We start from the raw sequence: 15,507 nt of genomic DNA, 5'->3' as shown, positions 1-15,507 counted from the left end.
CAGTGCTCAAGCTATTTTCCATTAACAATCTATTGACATGCCATATGCGGAATTATTATCCACTTTGCAGTATATAGGCTGGATATTTGTAATGATGGGAGAATGCTTAACATGTCACATCAATCCAAGTACATGTTTCAATCACGGTGTATAACTTTGACTTGTGACAATAACACATGCATGTTGCCCACTGGCCCTACCTTTTAAACTGTATCCTCTATAATGACACAGAAAAACATGTATATATTAGGGATGTGCAGGCTCGGTTCGGAACAGAGTAGAACCGAGCCTGCACATCCCTAGTATGTATATATATATATATATATATATATATATATATATATAATTTTCACCCATAACATTCTATGGAAAGGATGTGTAAAACTTCATTCCTTAAGTTAAGATGAAGAATGTGTCCTGTGGGGAATCCACATTCAGCAGACTGGGCTGTGCATCAATAAAGTGTTAAAACACTAAAAGATACAGTAATGGCCTGTTAACAATTGCTAATTCGGGATTATTCTGTTTCTAAAAAAAATCCCTGTGCACAGAAAAACTGCGCTATGAAAAATAAGAAGCCATGATCCCCTTTTTTATGGACTTTGACACCAAAGTTGTCAATAATACCGTAATTAAAAGCCGATGTGTGCAGCCTGAATGATCACCTGCAAGCATAGCAGGAATTTCCACTGCAAATACAACGGCTTAGGGTAGGCGTACAACTCCTGTTAATAGCAGATTTGCAGACTCTTCAGTGGGTTACACCCCAATGGTCATGCCCAAAATTGATACCAGGTTATTTAAAACACCAGCACTTGTAACCCCAGGAATACATCCTCAGCCAATGATGATCCCCTTGCTGGCATGAATGAATTGTTCATTAATTTACCTGACAGCTGTTAAACTTAATGGGAACCTAAGTTGACCACAGGTCATTTAAAAAAAATAAAGCTTTTAAAGTTGCTTGGGGGTTTTTTGCTTTTTTTTTTTTTTATCCCCAAAGTCACTTATTTTTTTTTTTTTTTTTTTTACTTGTGTCCTCAAATTCTCCCACTGCTTGTGTCATCCATTTGTCTCCCCACTGATCTTTAGACTGTAAGTTCCTATGAGCTGTGCCTTCATCCCTCCTTTCCTCACTACCTACTACTGCACACCAGCTACACTCTACACGTCCCCCTTGGGCTCTCTGCCACTGGCCTCGCCTTCAGCGGCTGTAACCCTGTCCATTGTCCCCACGCTAATGGGTACAGGTCTTGACTTGCATCAAATTATTCCCCTTGCCCCAGTATCTGTGTTTTAGAGCTGTAATATAATTTATCAGTTTTACCATTTTGCGTTGTAATGTTGTTTGCCCTCTGTATGGCACTGCAAACCACATGTGCCCTATAAATAAAGTTTAATGATACAAAATATCTAGCTCTCCTTGAATTTTATCAATATTACATTTTCTTCTGTTAATGCAAATGTGGCCACTTGACGTTTCAGTTTTGTGATGTTTCGCTCCCACTATTAATTTTTTTTTGTGCTTTATTAAGGCCCCCCATACATCAGCAATCTAAAAACCACAGTTGAACAATTTGAAGATTTATTGTCAGATCTTAAAATTTCCCAACCTAGCAATCTGCGCCCATACAATACAGATCTTTTTCAGTGATTTGAAGATCGATTGCAGCAAACACAGATCTGCCAATCTTGAAAGGCTCCATCATTTTACTAGTAACGGTCTGCAAATCTGCCGATCATGTCCATACACTAGCAATCAGCCCCAATCCATCTGTGACATCCAGCATGTTGGACAATCTGATTTAACAATTTCAATCCCTTTTTGGTTGCAATCTGCGAACTGTGAAGCCCATACATTGCAAATTTGTATACACAATTCGATTGCAAATTGCAAAATTGCCACAATCTATTGCTTATGTATGGGGGGCCTTTACACTCCACTTTAAACGTACAAGGAACTCTCTTGCCATTCTTTAAACTAAGAATATGAAGACAGTCATATTAGTAACTACTTCTGATATTTGTATATTCTTTAAGATCAGCAAAGCTTCCATATAAGAAAGTATACAGAGGTTCTCTTGGGTAGTTACTAGCCTGAGTAATGCATTATAGAAAATGGGGCTTTGATGTCTGGCACTAGCGTTCCTCTGTATTCAGACATTTTTCTTATTCCTGTGTCTAGCACTTGCAGATCAGGCACCATCCCTGGCACGTGCAATTAAAAATCAATATAACATGAGCAATCTAAAATGTTTCTTTGTAATTTTAGTGTTTTGCAACACAAATTCTCTAACATAGTTGATACTCAGCACGTAGATGTATAGTATAGTTTGTATAAAAAATCTTAATTCTATCATTGCATATTTATGCTAGAACAAAATAACTCAATGGTCATTACTACAGATAAGTTGAAAGCTTGTATGTGATTTTAGTTAGGTGGCTAAAGAAAAAAAACACCTTTTTTTTTTTTCTTCTACGAAGGGTCCCATCTAATCTATTAATTAGTCAACTCCTGGACAGGGTCATCCCCTGAATATCTCACAGGTCCTATATTTCTATTCTAATCTAGGAAACTAGGGCAAAGTAATATGGTGAAGGAAACACTGATAAAGATAGTTATGCACTTTTGAGTCTACAGGCTTGGTGTAGTTATTGGAAATAATGCCATCTTTATTTGCCGAGAGGTCACATCCAAATGTGTTCAAATCATATTGATGTGTGAATTTTGATTTGTCATTCCATGTCAGTTCAACCAGGGGTGTCCATCCATCGCAGATTTCTACGAATTTTTTTTAGTTAAGAGAGGATGGCAAAACAACTATTTTCTGCCAAATATCTCTACAGTCTGAAAAATTAAGTTTATTTAATTATTGATTTTTCAATTTATTCAATTATTTACTAATCGTGGCTTTTTTTATCCAGTTTATTTGAAATATCACGGGTGTTTATTAAGGAATCGCCATTAAATTTGGACCTCTAAGGTAACTTTTCCCCCCGAATCCAAAAATCGAAACCAAATTACTTTATCTGCCTCAACTTTCACGTTGCGGCAAAAACGCATGTTTTTTCGAAATAGAATTAGAAACTCTAGGTTCAATCGACATTAGGGTTCCCATTTTTTGGGGGGTGCTTAAAAAAAAAAAAAGTATACATTACTACCACAATAAAAATCAGCAGGGTACTCTGTTTCATAGTGGAGAAAAAACATTTTTAAGTTTATGTTCAATTACTGTTGAACCGCGTACATAATTAACACAAGAAACTATGACATTTTAAAACCTTTATCATAACTTAAATCCGTAACTGAAGTTGAGTCAACAATCTCATTATTTTTCCCTTGTTTGAAACTTGCAACGGTCTGTAATTATCCTTAAGGTTTCAGCAGAAAGTGTATACTGCCTTCCAGTACTTACTTGGATAGTAGGCACTTCCGTTACACAGAGGACGTGAATAAAAGGAACAAAACACTTTTATCTCTTAAAAGCCAGGACAGCACATTTATTGATTGCTTTCGTTTCATGAAGTGTACCAGCAAATCTTGTTCCTCATTACATTGAATTGAATGATAACCCAATGTACCAGATGTTATCCTACACTACTGCTATGTATGTTCCAGGTTGCAGATCACTTTTGTCTACATTTGTTGTGACTGTGGTCATAGTGACACTAACTCTGCTTCCCGCTGTCTTCATGTCATCTGATGACAAGCGATATATGTGTAGCTGTAGCTCATCGTAGGCCGAAATCTGTGATGAGAACATGTTCCTGCCACAATCGTTGCTGTTTCTAGACAGCTATGCAGCTTTACTTTTGTAGTCTTGTATTTTGTTTTGTGACACCTAAAACAACTTTATGCCGTGTACATTTTCATTTGCCCAGCTATACAGGTCCAAGTTTAACTGTCCCTCCAATGCCATCACACGGACTCTTACCATGAGATGTGGCAAAAAAATTCCATTCTGCTTGAATGTCAAGTCATTATTATGGAAGCATAAGTTAAAGAAGTTTTTGCAGTTCTTGCATTGTACACTAACTAGCACAATCACTAAAGTAGTAAAAAATACTTCAATTTTGGTAATAGTTTCGCTAAGTGTTTTATAACTACCGTAATGAAGGAATGCACAGTTATGGCTACATGGTCACGGGTATCGCTAATAATACATCGGCTCATATAGTTTGAAGTATCACTATTATCTTTCCTAAAATATACAACAAATGGGTGGAGTGTTGCTTGTGAAGTGTCCCAGCGGAATCCTTGAATTGCATCCTGACACACACAAATTAATAATTTTCTGCAAAATCTAGTAATACAATAGCTTCTGATTTTGGGCGAATGGTTTCCTTCAGCTGGCGTTGGTATTCTGCCTGCGACTTTGCTGTATACAGATGGGCTGTTGCATCAACAACAGCACTACAAATAACTTAACGGAATTGTTCGACATTACTAGTGATTGTAACCAATTTAGTTTGGTCAGTGTGGACCTACTGCTTTATAAACAATTGTGACCCCATCCATGTCACTATCATGAAAACGTTTTTTTCAACTGTTTTCTGAAATGCTTCCAGACCTGAGCATTTGTCACATCGATGAATCATGCAAGTTTTTGAGACTAAAGAACAAACAAGGATTTCAGTTAGGTCTTTGTAGTCCATCTTTAGTGGTAGAGCAGCAACCATTAATATGAAGTTTTAGTGAGTTTCGCAAACACACAGAATGCATACCTATTGCCGCAACACTAACACACCAGGTAGGTCATAGGGAACAAAACTTAAACAAACCAACTTGAATGTCTGTAAAACGGTCTTTGAAAGCAAGATAAAGCTCTTTCAAGTTTAATAGGAGTAGCCTTTTCTGTTTGTGAATCCTTTTTCCTCCTGGAACTTTGAGAGAAACAAACTTTCTTTCCAGGGCACATGCGAGAATGGTCATCGTAAAACTGCCGTACCTGATGAACAATGTGTAGGAAGGGCTTTCCCTCTATATATTTTGCAGGTTCTGCCAGTATACCATGGGTTTCTTTAAGTTTTCTTGATTGTTTGACCATGTATTCTGTGAGACATTAAATTCTTCTGCAGTCTGCTTAATTGTCAAGCTGTTTGGTGCCAGAGTTAATATTTTTATTACTTCTTGTCGTGGCGCCTCTTCACACTTTTTTGCTTTAATTCATATATCAGACTATAAATAATCACAACCTGAACATTTGCTTACTTTCTGGGGTGATTCTAGTGATGTGCTAGGAAGAGACATTTCAGTAAGCTTCTCTTGAATGGCTGAACTTGCCTGCTCTTTCTTTCTTAGCACATGTCTCCCGGTGTCTTTTCTTTACCCCATGCAATTTCACTAGTGAACAACCATGCTTTGTAATACTTTCATTCTGCTCATCTGTTTCTGCAGGTTCAGTTGTAGCCTCCTCCGGGGATTCGACGTCTTCTGTTGGCACATCTATGTCTGTTTGTTCTTTACAGTGTGACAGTTGAATTCTGCATTTTGGGCAAAGTTTCTGTCCTGGTTTAATAACAGCATGAAGCTGACAGTCACCATGTTCTTTGGCCCACTTCAGTGACATAAATTCTGGCTCCTTTTTTGTGAGACAAAGGATTACAGCATGTCTTCTGAAATTCTTCATCTCTTAGCAATAGAAGCTTTTCATGATGGTAGCAGACTAAGGTTCCAGGATCATTGGTTACTGCATTTGAAACAGTTTCTTCATCTGTAAAGTCCCAGCTATGGAATCCAATGGTTTTTGAGTAGATAGTAATATGGCAGTCCGTATTTAAAAAACTACCAAATGTGCACTTTTGATGAGCAGCTGCCATGATTGACTATCTTTCTGTGTCGTTTTGGTTTCTCTAAAGCACAGGTTCTCAAACTCGGTCCTCGGGACCCCACACGGTGCATGTTTTGCAGGTCTCACAGAATTACAGGTGAAATAATTAGCTACATCTGTGGATCTTTTAAAATGTGACAGTGAGTAATGATACACCTGTGCACCTGCCAGGAGACCTGCAAAACGTGACCTGTGTGGGGTCCTGAGGACCGAGTTTGAGAACCACTGCTAAAGGGAATCCCCTTCCCATCAGTTTCTGTTTTTCATTTTCTGTATGGGAGCATTTTTAATTCTATTTGAAAAACGTGTGTTTTTGCCGTAACGCAAAACATGAGGCAGATCCAAGTAATTTGGTTTGGGTTTTTGGATTCGGGAAAACAAGTTACCTTAGGGGTGTAAATTTTGTGAGTCCTATTAAACACCCGTGATACTACAAATAAACTGGATAAAGAAGCCGCGATTAGTAAATTATTTAATAAATGAAAACAATATTTAACAAACTGTCAGTCGAGATTTGGCAGAAATAGTAGTTTTGACATCCTCTCAACTAAAAAAATTTTACAAAAATTTTTTTTGGGGGCGATCTCATGTGGAATGACCCCAGTGTTAAGGTACTTGTGGCAGAATCTAGATCCCCATCCCAGTTAATAAAATGAGTATCTACTGTAGTATATACTGACCATAAAAACAGAGACCACCCCATATGTGGGTGTCCTCAAACGCCCCCATATAGAGGTTGGCATAACTTGCGAACCTGGTGGCCATGGCCTCAGTGTCAAAACAAAGTGGCATCAAGGAAATAGTTATGTTAAAGTGAAAAGCATAGTATCTAACAATAAGGGCTATTTCACAGACCGGTTTTGACAGACCAACAAAAATCCGGCCAAAGCCGGACTTTTTTTGCCGGCAATCAGTGCCTTTCACATGCAGTGGCTTTAAAGCCATTTTTAATGCTCTGGTTTGTTTTCTTAATGTAGGAATGCGCAGCAGCAGCTCTATTCAAAGATTACTCGTTTATACAAAATAATTGAACAGTACTACAAATAAAAGTACTAACCATATATATCTTTATCCTTGTCTCCCAACACATTGACATCTTCTTTAATTCAAAGCTAACCTCTTGCCACGCCTTTCGAGTGGCATTTCTATCTTTAAATCTCTTGTGTTTTTTCCCATTATAAGTGGTCTGGCTTCTGCCTCTCAGTATCTGTCAGAGTTGTCACTCATGTTGACACTCGGGTACCACAACACTTGGAAAAGATGGAGTTGTGGACGGGTACAAGCTCAGAAAACCCGGTGTTTGTGTGTAAGCAAACATGGCAACATGTTCTTCACTGACTTGCACTGATGACACAGCACAGCAGCCATTCTTTTTAGTGGATATTCCCCGCTGTAACACCGCAACCGTGGCCGAACCCATCTATTTACATGGTTCACTAAAATAGTAAATGGCAAAAGGCTGTTTTTCTGACAGCTGGTCAAAACCGGTGTGTACAATAGCCCTAAAGGTGTCCATACATGAGGTGATTTGTATCTGAGCTGCAAAATTCTTCCCTTGAAATTCTGTAAGATTTGTATTTAGAAAAGGTACGACTGTACTAACGACCATATGATCCGATATTGTAAATCGTTTACGATCGTATGCAGCAAAATCGTTTACGATCATATGCAGCAAATACATAATGCATCTGCTGGAATGTAAATAGGGGAGGGCTTATCTAGGGGGTATAAAAGGCAGCATCCATTTCAGGTCTGTGCCACACTCTGCTCAGTGACTAGTGAGGCTTGGTTTTATACCATGCTGAACGCTGTACTTTGCTAGTGTGTTTTGCTTTAGTTTTAAGGCTTGCCTTTACAAAGTGTGATTATTCTCTCTGATGAATTCCTATCGCCATAAGCTTTTGCTAGCCTATGGCTATCTGAAAATGTGTACTGCTGTGCTACTGAAACAAATTATATACAATGTAGCAGCTCACTTTAAAGTAGAAACAATGTAAGTAGTAGATAAAAAGGAGCGCTTGTGATTAATAAATCTGTGTGTGTAACGAGATTCCTGTAAAAAGAGGGGTAATTAGTGAATGTTTATAAAGCTCTTTTGCACAGTTAAAAAGTCTTTTGAATGCGTTATCTGTGGGTTCCAATGTTGCCAGTAGCAAGGTAATGACTGGGAGGCTGCAGATAGAACTAACTAGCTATCCCTGTCTCTGCCTACCTTCCGTGTGCTGGTCTTCTCCGCGGCTGGCTGGTTCCCTTTGTGCTTGTATAATTCTTCGGCTGGTGTGCATGATGTGAAGCGCTACTCCAGGGTAGGAAGGATATTCATTGTGGTGTCAGCATCCAACGCGTTTCAGGCACTTCTGCCCTTTATCAAGGATGTTTTTAAATTAAATAAAATCTCTATAGGGAAAAACTATTGAACAAATAGGAAGTCTGTAAAAGAACAGCTACCATGTGTTAATGCCCAAATTTTTGAGTAATATAAGAATAAAAATGGAAATGCGCTAAAAAATATTCCCAGTGTAATGTGTAATTACGTTATGATAGTGTAAAAAAAAAAAACTTTTTAAAACAATTTTTTTTTAGAAAAACGTTAATTTCTATATGGAGTAGATATGATTTACGAGTGCCTGCGCTTGACCTTATGATAAATAGGTATATATACCCCTAATTCCTATGAGAATTAAGCTAGTAGCAGAGTAATTGTCAACAATTCTGTTTATTGTAACAATTGTTATCAGGTTTTTGTGTTTGCAGCAGAAAGATTAGGTTCTCAGGACAGTCACAATGCTTCCTTATCCCTAATGCAACTGCAGATTTGCAAAAGAAACAAATGTAGGGTGCAGGGGTAGGTTGGGGGGGATGGATGTGGAGATGAAATAGGGGTAGTAACAGTTCAGTTTTCTGATTGGAGGTGATGTGAGACAGACCTGGGTGTGGGTACTGTCCCCTATGTAAAAGAAAAAATTAGTCAATATCCACTTGCTCCTAACCGGAGAAAGAATTTAGTCATGCACGATATGTTGATAGTAAATAACAAAGTTGCAGGTGTTGCGCTCTGGAGTGGCGGCGTCCCGTGCCCTCCGGTCCGACAACTTAGCCTGTGATCCTGATTTTCGTTTTCCTCTCGGCTATGTGTCTCTGATGTATGGACAAGTCACTTTCTCTGGGCTGCCTGGATCACCAACAACGGCGGAACAGCCGAGTCCCACGCTCCCGTGAGGTCACGTGGTCCTTCACTCATACCGGAGGAGGCTGGTCAGGATGATGCTGGTCATGTTGCGTGCCTTGTTACGCCCTCCGTGCAGATGCTCAGTGACCCTGAGAATGGTGAGTCACGTGTGTAGAAGCGGAACCGGAAGTCAAGGGTATGCTGGGGAATGTAGTTTTCTGTGTCCAACGCGTAGCGGCTTCTTAGCCTTCTTCAGGGACGTATGTGGAAGTCTACTGCTACTGATTTAAATAGGCTGGACTTGATTGACAACCACCCATAAACATTCGTGTGCTGAATTACGCAAGTTTTCATTGGGAGACTGCATATCATGATACTGGTGGGAGTGGTAAAGACTACAATCAGTATTAATAACTCCTTGTGCAAAATCCGATTGCTCTAGCAGCGTTAGGTGTTTTTATATAAAGAAATTGGACTTGCCCTTTTTTTATATAAAGAAATTGGACTTGCCCTGGAGTATAGGGTGTGGTCCTTATTGAGCTGGATATCAAGGGATTAACCCATTGTTGTTGAAACTAATGTCAATGTACTTGATGTCCAGAAATAAATATGAAATGATAAATGTTAATAGATAAATAATTATAGTGTCACACTTGTATGTCTCATCATAGCTATTTGAACTAGAATGCTTTGAAATGATTGAAACACTTTTTGTAATATGTTTCTGTTAATTGCATGTATAAAAGGTGAATATTTTTCTGTTACTAGGTTTAAAAAATTAATAGTTTTATGTAAACCCTCTATTGTTGAGTGATCGACTTGACTTCATTATCAATGTTGAGGCCCCACGGGTTCTGTGTTTTGAGTGTGAAAATCCATTTTAACTCTTAAGGTGCATACACACACGACGATTTTTGGAACGATTATCGTTAAACGATATCGTTTGAAAAAATCGTTCACTTTCTGAGTCAAACGATGAACGATTATCGTTCATGCGCGTTCACGCAACTGAACGATTTTCATTAAGGGAATATGCAAAAATCGTTTGTAGTTCATAAACATCGTTGGTAATAATCGTTGTGTGTGTATGCAGCTTTACTTGTTTAATCTGGATTTTAAGTCACCCCCCCTCTCCAATTAGGTGTAATTGTTTTGATGCCTGTTATCGTTAAACCTGTAGGATTATTGTTGTGTGTCATTCTAAAATGATTTGACAGACTGTGTTGCTAAACCCCTGTGGATGTTTCTAATATGCTCAGCATTCCTCACACTTATGGGGGGTATCCACTTAGCGATTTAAACAAGCGATTGCACGATGACGTTATCGTGCAATTGCGCATGCATCGGGCCTGTTTTGGTCGGAAACGACCCGCGGGTCACTTTCTTCATCAGACATCGCCCGTACATGCAGGTAGATGACCATGTTATCACATATGATTTGCTCCCTAATCCTAAATGTTTTTTTTTGTTGTTGATTTATTGGGCAAGTTTTACATGTTTGGCAATGTCCACTATGGAAGAATCCTCCTTGTGGCTGTGAGTTATTTAAGGTCTTCTGTCTTTTTGTTTTTGGTGGAATGTGATTTTTATTGAGTACGTGATTGAGATCCTGTGCCTTTCTGAATGAGATTTGGTTTGTTAGGAAGGATGTCTCTCTTAATTGTTCGTCATGTAAGAGTACATGCCAATGTCTTTGCATTATTTTCCTTAAGGAGTTCGCATCCCTACTGTATTGTGTAACCATGCATGTGCTGTACCTGCTATCTATTTTCTCTTTTTGTTTGTTTTTGTTTTGCGTGTTCATTTTTATGTCTATATTAAGACCTTGTGGTTGTAAGGTGTGCAAAGCAAAAATCCATTCAGTTTCTTTTTTTATTAATGATCGGAATGGTCTCCAATTTTTTGAATGCTCATGAAGTTCAATTCTGAAGGGTTTTTATTATGTTCACAAAAGTGTTTTGAAACACTGGGTTGACAGTCCTTTTATGATATTAAATATATGATCCGCAATTCTGTTTTTTAATTTCCTCCTCGTTTGTCCTATATATTGATGTCCACAGCTGCATTCTAATAGATATACAAGTCCCTCCTGTGTCACATGTTGTTTTATTTTATTTTGAATTCTTTGTTATATTGGATTTAAAGGTTGTGACAGGTTGTGTTGATGTTTTCTTTGTGGTGCGACAGGCAAGACAGTTGAGACAAAAGAAGTGTCCTGTTTTTTCTTTACTTTTTTGTTTTGTATCTTCCATGGGAATGAAACTCTGGGCCTGATTCAGAGCCGGACGCAATCAGCCGAATGAAACTTTGGGCCTGATTCAGAGCCGGACGAAATCAGCCGTTTGCCCGCAGGAGGTACGTCCGTCCAAATGTCAAACCAAGCGTTCGCACGTGTGGTTGCTCGTAGCGAGTCTTCCGCCCCATATTTCCCCAACCCCTCCTCTAACTAACGAGTGTCCGAAATAGCGAGCGCACTACTTTTTGGATGAAGTGTTCGCTCGCACAAGTACGACCGGAAGTAGGCCTGTCATTTGTCGATTGCCTTGTTTCTCCTTCGTCAAACATCCGTGAATCGATTGGTGCCAATCATTACCTTAATTTACTTAATTGTTGGTCGAAAGTTTTCAATCTTGTTTCTTTTTTGAATGTCAATAAACTGTTTGTTTTGTGTTCATTTTGGTCCGTAGAATCCGTCCGCTTTTAACGGCAAACTTGTTTTTTTTTCAATCCAAAGGCTGTTTGTTTGATTTTTCAATAGCTTTTATTTGGGTTTATAATTTAGAAATTTTTTTTTTTCCGGCTTGTTGCTAACGCATCCAAATGCAGCAAGCCAATCACAATATATTTTTAGGGGTTATTCACATGACTCGCACATTAACCAATAGAATTCTTCATGTTATTTATGAAAGTACATTAGCCAATCAAAATCTAGGGGTCCCTGTAATAAAACTGATTTGTGTAAAAAACAAAACAAAAAAACATTGCCATCATGAGAGCAAGTGCTTTTACACAGCGTGAGCTGCTGGTGCTCACTGAAGTGCTGGATCACCGAATCACTGACATTCCGCCCCCCGTCACCAACATGGTCAAGCGTCGGGCATACGCGGAGGTGCGGCGCAGGCTGCGGGCCTTGGGATTTCGGAGGTCCACCGGCCAATTAGAGCGCCGGTGGTCGGATTTACACCGCCGGGCCCCACACCTGCTTGCGCATCTTCGGATGAGGATCCGTCGGCGTAAGTGGATATTTGAATGTTTATATATCTATGACAATCTGTTACTTTTTGTCTTTGCTAATGTAAATTTGCATTAATGCGTGTGCAGTATGCGTTTTTTTCGGACTAAATGAGACCTTGTTAATGTTGTGTTTTTTAAAATTAATATTTTCTTTTGGGTTAATGTTTTACATTTTAAATGTTTTTTTGGTATACATATTTGCTAATATTACAAACTATACATCATTTAGGTCAGGAGCGGATCCTGAGACAGAGGCATGCCCGACCCCTCTCCCCAACTCCCACCATCTCCCCTGCCCGCTCCTCCCAAATTTCTCCACCCTCCCCTGACCTGGACATCCCTATTTCCCCTCCCTCTCCTCCCCAAAAAATCCAAATAACCCCTCCCTCCCCTGTCCTACCCATCCACATTCCCACACCCTCCCCTGATGCACCCACTCCTGATTCCAACCCCTCCCCTTTATCCCCCCCGGACATTTCCCCACCTTCTTCGCCCATCCACTGGCCCACTTCTTTGGAAGAAGAGGATCTGAGCCAACCTGGCCCTGAACCTGCAGGTATTTTGTCTTTCATGTTTGCAATTATTGTGTTAAAATGTGCCCTATATGCATACACTGTGGTATCCCTGCTTACAATCTAAGGGCAGTCCATTTTTTTTTTTCTTTTGGGTTAATTTTTTTTTTCTTTTGGGTGCTAATTTTTGAAAAATTTAGGCCAAAATTTTTTTTAAAAGTTTTTTGGAGTTTGTTTTCCTAAATTTAGGCCAAATTTATTCATGTTTCATTACAAAAAAAGTCATTGTTGAAACCACTATTCTCATGTTCATGTTAAGTTTTTTTGGTGCCAATTGGTAATTTTGGCAAATTCATGTTACTATATTTTAACAAAAAAATTACCATGGTATGTAAACTTTTTTTAAGTGTATGTTTTATTTAAAAAATTCACATTTAATTAAAACATTTGTCTTTCAACAGATCCAAGGAGGCGGGATCAAGCGATTTTGGGCCATATAATGGCGATGAGGGGCCATTTGGTCCAGCTACTGGTCTCAATGGACCATTTAATTGTTTTTTTGAGAAATAAATTTTTTATGTTATTTTATTTTGTTAATAAATCTCATTTATTGACTCAAACATTAGCTCACAAGGTCAATCAATGTGTTTTTTTTTAAAACATTTGGGTTTATGGAATTTGCATATGAAAATGCAAACAATGTTGCAGACGTAATTTTTGGAGTAAGTATTCTTTAAAAATTTAACTTTAAAATACTGAGTGGTTTCCAAGACTTTAAAGACATATTTTGACATTCAGCTAATTGGGACAATTGACATTAACTCCATAATGTTTTGCTAAAATACCCTTATGTAATTATTTAATTTATTCAAAATTATCCATGCAACTCCCAAAATAGGAAAATAAAGACGAAAAAAGGTAGGGCAAACTATGCAAACATGTTGTTTGTTATTTTGGTTAAAAAACAAAAAAACAAAACACTTGGAAATTAAGTTAAAAGGTACTGTCCATTTGCTGGATTTTCTTGTAAAAAAAAAAAACGATTAAAAACAATATTTGTTTATTACACGTTCTCACAATACAAAAAAAATACACGCAAATATTTGAATAAAAAAATCAAGAACTGGTTGAAGATGGTGCATGCCAACATGTTGTCCCAAATCAGGTAAGAAACACATTTGTCCAGGTGTAAAGGTCATTTGTGAGTCAATGTCACAAGCGTTCATTTTCAGGAATTAAGAAGGTGGTTTGGATTTTGCAAAAAAAAAAAAATGGTTAAAATTCAAAACATAGGATAGTAAACACACAATTTTCATTAGTCACAATGTACTCAAATGTAAAAAAAAGGAAATTCAAATACCTGAAAAATCATGTAACAACCTCATCACGTATGGCCCCCCCTGACACTCCTCCGACCAACCTCGGGGGAGGGGGGGGTGGCATCCTGAGGCAAAGCATCCTCTGGCTGCATTGGGACACCACTCCTTATGGCGATGTTGTGAAATATCCCACACAGGACCACAATTTTGGAAACCATAGCCGGTTTACATGAGGTCGCCACCAGAGCGGTGGAGGCATCGAAATTGGCCTTTTAAAAGGACAATACAACGCTCCACCACCTGCCTGGTGGCAGCAAGTGCAGAATTATATTGATTTTGTGGCCCTGGTGTAGGAACAAATTGAGTGAGCAGCCAGGGCGTGCAAGGGTAACCACTGTCTCCTGTGAAAATAAAAAAACATTCAGTACCATTTCTAAGTCAACAGTGTTTGTTTTAAAAATTAGGGGTACCACTTACCCAAAAGCCACGCATCACCAGCTTGTAGGTTGTTTAATTTGTGCCAAAGCCCTGATTGTCGGATGACAAATGAATCATGTGCACTTGCTGGAAATTTGGCATTCAGGGACAGGATCTGGAGGGAGGCATCACATACCACCATTACATTCATTGAATGGAAATGTTTACGGTTCCTAAATATTGCCTCCAGCGCTGCGCGCTGCTGGAGGCTGAAGTGGTATGTGAGTGCCGTCCACAACACCTATGATGTGTGGGAAGCCTGCAATTTCTAAACTTTTGCTTCACCACATTAAGGGACCCCATATCCAATGGCATATTAATAAATCCAATGGCATATTAATAAAATGATGGAGGTGCTTAAACAGTGCATCCATTACCGCCCTCAGGATCCTTGAAAAGGATTGGGAAATGCCAGCGACGATCCCAACTGTGTTCTGGAAGGATCCTGAGGCGCAAAAATGTAACACCGACATTAACTGCGTAAGTGGTGGTATTGCTGTTGGATTGTTAATTTGCCTTTCAAGATCACTCTCTATTAATGAAAGAGTGTCTAAGATGATTTGGGGTGGTAGGCGATAACGCCGTAAAACCACATCAGGCATTCCAAAAAGGGTGACATGTGTTCTAAATATCTGGGGCCTTGCACGCCTACGATGCCTACGCCTAGGAGGATATTCAGGTTGGTCGGGGTTGTGGACCATCGCCACTATAATTCGCCCATCAATCTGAAATGTTAGAGAATGTAGTTATTTAAACAACATTTAAAAATGTGAAAATATACTTATCTTTTTGACACATTAAGAAGAATCTTACAGGGTCAGGCAGTGACATCTTGAATTAAACCTACGAATTAATTTGAACATTATTTTTATGGTAAATCTAACACAAAATAAAGACAGGCTAAGGCAAAAATATAAAGAATGCATGCACTACACAGATGATGTTATCCTAGGATTTTCATCGAA

Source organism: Taudactylus pleione, unplaced genomic scaffold (assembly GCF_031769625.1).
Source record: "Taudactylus pleione unplaced genomic scaffold, aTauple2 ptg000070l, whole genome shotgun sequence".
NCBI classification, from domain to species: domain Eukaryota; kingdom Metazoa; phylum Chordata; class Amphibia; order Anura; family Myobatrachidae; genus Taudactylus; species Taudactylus pleione.
Note: the sequence above shows the minus strand (reverse complement) of the source record.